Genomic DNA, 6,000 nt, shown 5'->3' on the forward strand with positions numbered 1-6,000 from the left:
CCGGGGGCTTATCTTCCTGTGTCCCATAGCACTGTAACAATTAAAAGACAGTTCTTGCAGCCAAGTAACCCCAGAGCACTGCACGGACAGTAGGCCAAAACACATCGGCAGTCTTTTGATGAAAAATGCCTACTTACTAATCCTGGAGTTTTGGCCTAAGAGGCAGATTTTAGGTTTGCCACACATCTAGAAGCTGCAGAGCTGCTCTCATGGAATTTAGGCTGGAGGAAGCCAGATTTGTGCTCTCCCTTGGCTTCACCACAGCTCCCATGAGTACCTCTCAGAAAGGATACACTAGTCAGAAGAAATAGGAATATAAATCTTCAAATAAATCTGAATAGACTGATTACTAGTAAGGATATGAAATCAGTAATCAAAGACCTAACAAACAAAAGCCCAGGACAAGAGAGCTTCACCTGTACAAGGATATACACACACACACATAAAAAGAAAAGTAAAATATAGGCTAATGCTTCCTAATAAACATAGATGCAAAAATCCTCAACAAAATATTAGCAAATCAAATTCAAATATGATAAAAGGATTATATACAATGATCAAGTGGGATTAATTTCAGAGATTCAAGGATGATTCAGATTTTGCAAATCAATCAACATGATACACCATTTTAACAAAGTGAAAGATAAAATCATGTGATCATCTCAATAGATACAGAAAAAGCCATATGGCCACATTCAATATCAATTTATGACTAGGTGTAGAGGGTATACCTCAAAATAATAAGGGACGTATATGACAAGCCCACAACTAATATAATACTGAACAGTAAAACCTGAAAGCTTTTCTTCTAAGATCAGAAACTAGACAAGAATATCCACTGTAGCCATTTTTATTCAACATAATATTGGAAGTCTAGAAAAGCAATTAGGTAAGAAAAAGAAATAAAAGAAATCTAAATTGAAAAGGAAGAAGTAAAACTGTCACGATTTGTGGATGATATGATATTTTATACAGAAAACTCTAAAGACTCTACCAAACAACTGTTAGAACTAACAAATGAATTTGTTAAAGTTTCAAGGTACAAAATCAAAATACAAAATCTGTTGCATTTCTACACACTAACCATAAACTTATTAGGAGAGAAATGAAGAAAACAATCCCATTTACTGTTGCATCAAAAATTTTAAAAAGCCAAAAACCTAGGAATAAATTTAATCAAGAAAATGAAAGACCTATACACTGAAAACTATAAGGCAGTGATGAAAGAAATTAAAGAAGATACGAATAAACAAAGAGATATTACATGCTTATAGATTGGAAGAATATTGCTAAAATATTCATACTACCCAAAGCAATCCACAGATTCAGTGTAATCCCTATCAAAATCTCAATGTTATTTTTCATAGAAATGGAAAAAATCATAAATTTGTATTGTACCACAAAATATTCCAAATAACCAAAGCAATTATGAGAAAGAACAACAAGGCTGACGGCATCATGCTTCCTGATTTCAAACTATATTACAAATTTATAGTCATCAAAATAGTATGGTATTGGCATAAAAATGGATATGTGACCAATAGAACAGAATACAGAGTCCAGAAATAAATCCACATATATATGATTAAGTAATGTATGACATAGCAGACAAGAATGCATAAGGGGAAAGGACATCTCCTTTAATAAATGGTCTTGGGAAAACTAGACAGCCATATGCAACGAAATGAAACTAGACTACTATCTTGTACCATACACAAAAATTAAGTCAAAAAGGATTAGAAACTTAAATATAAGTCCTCAAACCATAAAACTCTTAGAAGAAAACATAGATGGTAAACTCCTTGACATTGGTCTTGGCAATGGTTTTTTCACTATGACTCCAAAAACAAAGGAAACAAAAGCAAAAATATACAAGTGGGACTATATCAAATAAAAAAGCTTCTCCACAGTAAAGGAAACCATCAACAAAGCAAAAAGACAATCTGCAGAAAGTGAGGAAAAGGTTGGCAAATCATTTATTTCATAAGGAGTTAATATCCAAAATATATAAAGAACTCCTACAACTCAATAGGAAAGAAAGCCAAACAATCCAATTTAAAAATGGTCACAAGATCTGAACAGACCCTTTTCCCATAAAAACATATAAATGGCCAACAGGCACATGAAAAGATGCCAACATCACTAACCATCAGGGAAACGCAAATCAAACCATGAGATATTACCTCACATTTGTTAAAATGTCTCTTATCAAATGACAAGAAGTAACAAGCATTGGCAAGGCTGTGAAGAATGGGAACCACCTGTTGGGGAAATATAAACTGGTACAGCCACTATGGAAAACAGCACAAAGGTTACTCAAAGAATTAAAAATAGACTACTATTTGATTTAGGAACTCTGCTTCTTGGTATTTATCTGAAGAAAATGAAAATACTAATTCAAAAAGATATATACACTTTTATGTTCATTGAAGCATTATTTAAAATACCCAAGACGTGGAAACAATCCAAGGGTCTATCAATGGACGAAAGGAAAAACATGTGAGATATATATAATCACATATATATATAATCACACATATATAATCACACACACACACATATAATCACACACACTAGAATACTCTTCAGCCATTAAAAAGAATAAAGTACTGCCATTTGTAACAACATGGATGGCCCATTAGGATATTATGCTAAATAAAATAAGTCAGTCAGAGAAAGACAAATACCATATGATGTCACTCATTTGTGGAATCTAAAAAACAAATGAACAAAACAAAAGTCATAGATATAGAGAAGAGAATGGTGGTTGCCAGAATGCAGGGGGGTCGAGGGTAGCAGAAATGGGTGAAAGGGTTAGGAGGTACAAACTTTCAAGTATAAAATAATCATGGTATGTAATGTATAGCATGGTGACTATAGTCAATATCATAGTTCATATTTGAAAGTCACCAAGACAGTAAATCTGAAAAGTCCTCATCACAAGAAAAAATTTTTTTTTAATTTCCATGATGATAGATGCTAACTACTAGACTTAGTGATGATCATTTTGCCGTGTACATAAATATCAAATCATTATTTTATGCACTTGAACCTAATATAATGCTGTGCCAATTATACCTTGATTCAAAAATAATAATAATGATAATATATTGACTGCTTACATTTATTGAATGCCTACTATACATTCAATGCTTACTATGCCAGGCTCTGTTCTAAGCACTTTGCATTTATTAATTACTTACTAATCAATTTGGGAAGGATTGATCTAATCTGGTTAAACACCTGCATTAAGACAACCAGAAAAGATTGATAATCTGTCAGTAACTTTTGATACTTGAAAAAAATTACCATTTTAAAGAAAGATTGAGCTGCTTGTGTCATCATTCCAGGTACTCACTGGAGGTAAAGGGCATCATATTGTTTCTTCCACTTTCAAGATTTTGTTTTCCATAATAATGTATTATTTTAGGTCAGAACATTGAAATAACATCGTAGGATCATCAGTGAGTTTAATTAAATTGTGAAAAATGTGATTTCTCCTTTTTCTGTGGATTTTGTTCATTTTCTATAATTACAAAAAAAAATGCAAGTTCAACAAAGGCTTATGGTGCAGAAGTTTGTCCTGAACAACATAGTACAGGTTTGCTTACCCAGCAAACTCTTTCTCATCTATTTGGCTTCCAGCAGTTAAGATTTTGTTAATGCCTTAAGCCAATTCAATTTTTCATCTCTGTTCTCATGGAAGCAGAGGATAAAAGAAGGCGAAGAAGGAGCCCATCAGCAAATTATGTACATTCAAAGGAAATATACAAATAATAGCTCCTAGCTTCGATGACAACTACACAGAGTTGATGTGTCTGAACCTTCAAGAAAACTCTCAGATGTGTCTGAACCTTCAAGAAATCAGAATATTTTCTTTAATACTTAACATAAGTGATAACTCACCAAACATAATTTTTTAAATCCAGCAAGAAATTCTCTTTATTTTTTTCCTACAGCTATGACAATGCTTTGTTACTAGAAATGACACAAAATATATCATTCTTAAAGCCTCAAATATTGATCCCAAAATATTGAGCCTAGAATTCTAAGTAATTGAAAAGACTCAATCTAAACAGCACACAGATGTTTAACAAATTTTACAAGATATTTTCATTATTTTAAAATTATTTCAATCCATTTATTTCCACAGGCTTTCATGTCATAATCTCTTCCCCCTTTCAAAAGTCTACTATGACTTCAATTTTCCTTCACAGTTGTTAGTCATTCTTCTCAAGAAGAGAAATGATTTGGGAAATGATGTGGAATAGGATTCCCCTGCTGCTTTCAATCCAGAAGATGCTATGAGGTGGAACCCGCCTGAGGGTCCCCGCTGATCCTTAATGTTCCATCAGCATTACCAAAGAGTCACCCTAACCAGCAGTTTTATCTATTACTTTCCCCACGTAGGAAATACAATTACTGTCTCTGGGTGAGATTTTCATAGAATAATAAGACTGCACCTTGAGACCTTCTGAAGATTATGATTAAAGAGGTCATTCACTTAGTCATTCATTAATTCTCCTATTTGCACATATGTACAAGCATAAATATACTTATCATGTACCTTCTTTTCCTCTTCTAGGATTTATGTGAAAATAGTGACAGTCTTTTTTATGAGACTGGCCACCTTTATTACCTACTAAAAATATGATTTTAACTATTATGATTGGACTAAATCTTAACATTGAAATAGAGATGGGTATAAAATTTATATCAAAAACTCATATGAAACTCATTATTCAGCTTACTTTTCACAAACTGTGTCTTCCAAAATCTTTAATATCTGAGAATAAGTCAATCTTTAGAACATCTCTGGCTATTTTTATTGGTAGTATATACTAACATCATTTAAAAGACTACAGGAGGGCAGAGGTTTGGCTCAGAGGATGGCATCTGCCTTTGGCTCAGGTCCTGATCCAGGAGTCCTGAGATCGGGTCCTGAATCAGGCTCCCCAGATGGAGCCTGCTTCTCCCTCTGCCTATGTCTCTGCCTCTCTCTGTGTGTTTCTCATGAATAAATAAATAAAATCTTTAAAAATAAAATAAAATAAAGAACTATAGGAAAAGAAGTACATGTTAGCACATATATTGAATGGTGCTGAGATATTTATTTTTTAACTTATAATGATTTCAGCAACTATGTAGTAAAGTGAAAACAATTTTCTCCATTCCCTCTTCCCTTGATTTTTCTATTTCTTTCAGACCATTTATCCCCAATATGCCCAGTAGTGCTTCAAAAATATGTGATCATCTCAAAATATATGCATATACTAAATCATTATATTTACACATTAAACTGTTATATGTCAATTATATCTCAATGAAAACTAGATAGATAGATGATAGGTAGGTAGATGATAGATAGATAGATGATAGATAGATGATAGATAGATAGATAGATAGATAGATAGATAGATAGATAATATCTGATATAACAAATTAAATTTAGTTGTCAATACCAATGTATTTTGCCTTGCAAAAGTGTCTGCATTTTATTTTATTTTATTTTATTTTATTAAGATTTTATTTATTCATGAGAGAAACAGAGAGAGAAAGGGAGAGACAGGCAGAGGGAGAGGCAGGCTCCCTGTTTGGAGCCCGATGCGGGACTCGATCCCAGAACTCCAGGGATCACAACCTGAGCCAAAGGCAGAAATTCAACCACTGAACTACCCAGGTACCCCCAAAGTGTCTGCATTTTAAAAAGAGTTTCCTAATGAATCTCTGAATGCCTAAAGACTGGCAAGTGTCAGGGCACTTTTGAGGGACAATATTTTAGAGAATGAACAACATACAAGATTGCTGCTGTACATAACAAGGCTAGTAATGAGATGAATGTAAGCAAGACATTGCATAAAAGCAAATGATCCTGACAAGGAGACGATTGAATGCATGTGGGCTACATACTCAATAAGAGGATCAAGCCTAAATCAGTCTGGCAAAAGTCATAAATTTGAATTTTGTAGCATTAGGACTTTAGAGACAATATGATACAAT

This window comes from Canis lupus, chromosome 31, assembly GCF_011100685.1.
Source record: "Canis lupus familiaris isolate Mischka breed German Shepherd chromosome 31, alternate assembly UU_Cfam_GSD_1.0, whole genome shotgun sequence".
In the NCBI taxonomy this organism is placed as follows: Eukaryota; Metazoa; Chordata; class Mammalia; order Carnivora; family Canidae; genus Canis; species Canis lupus.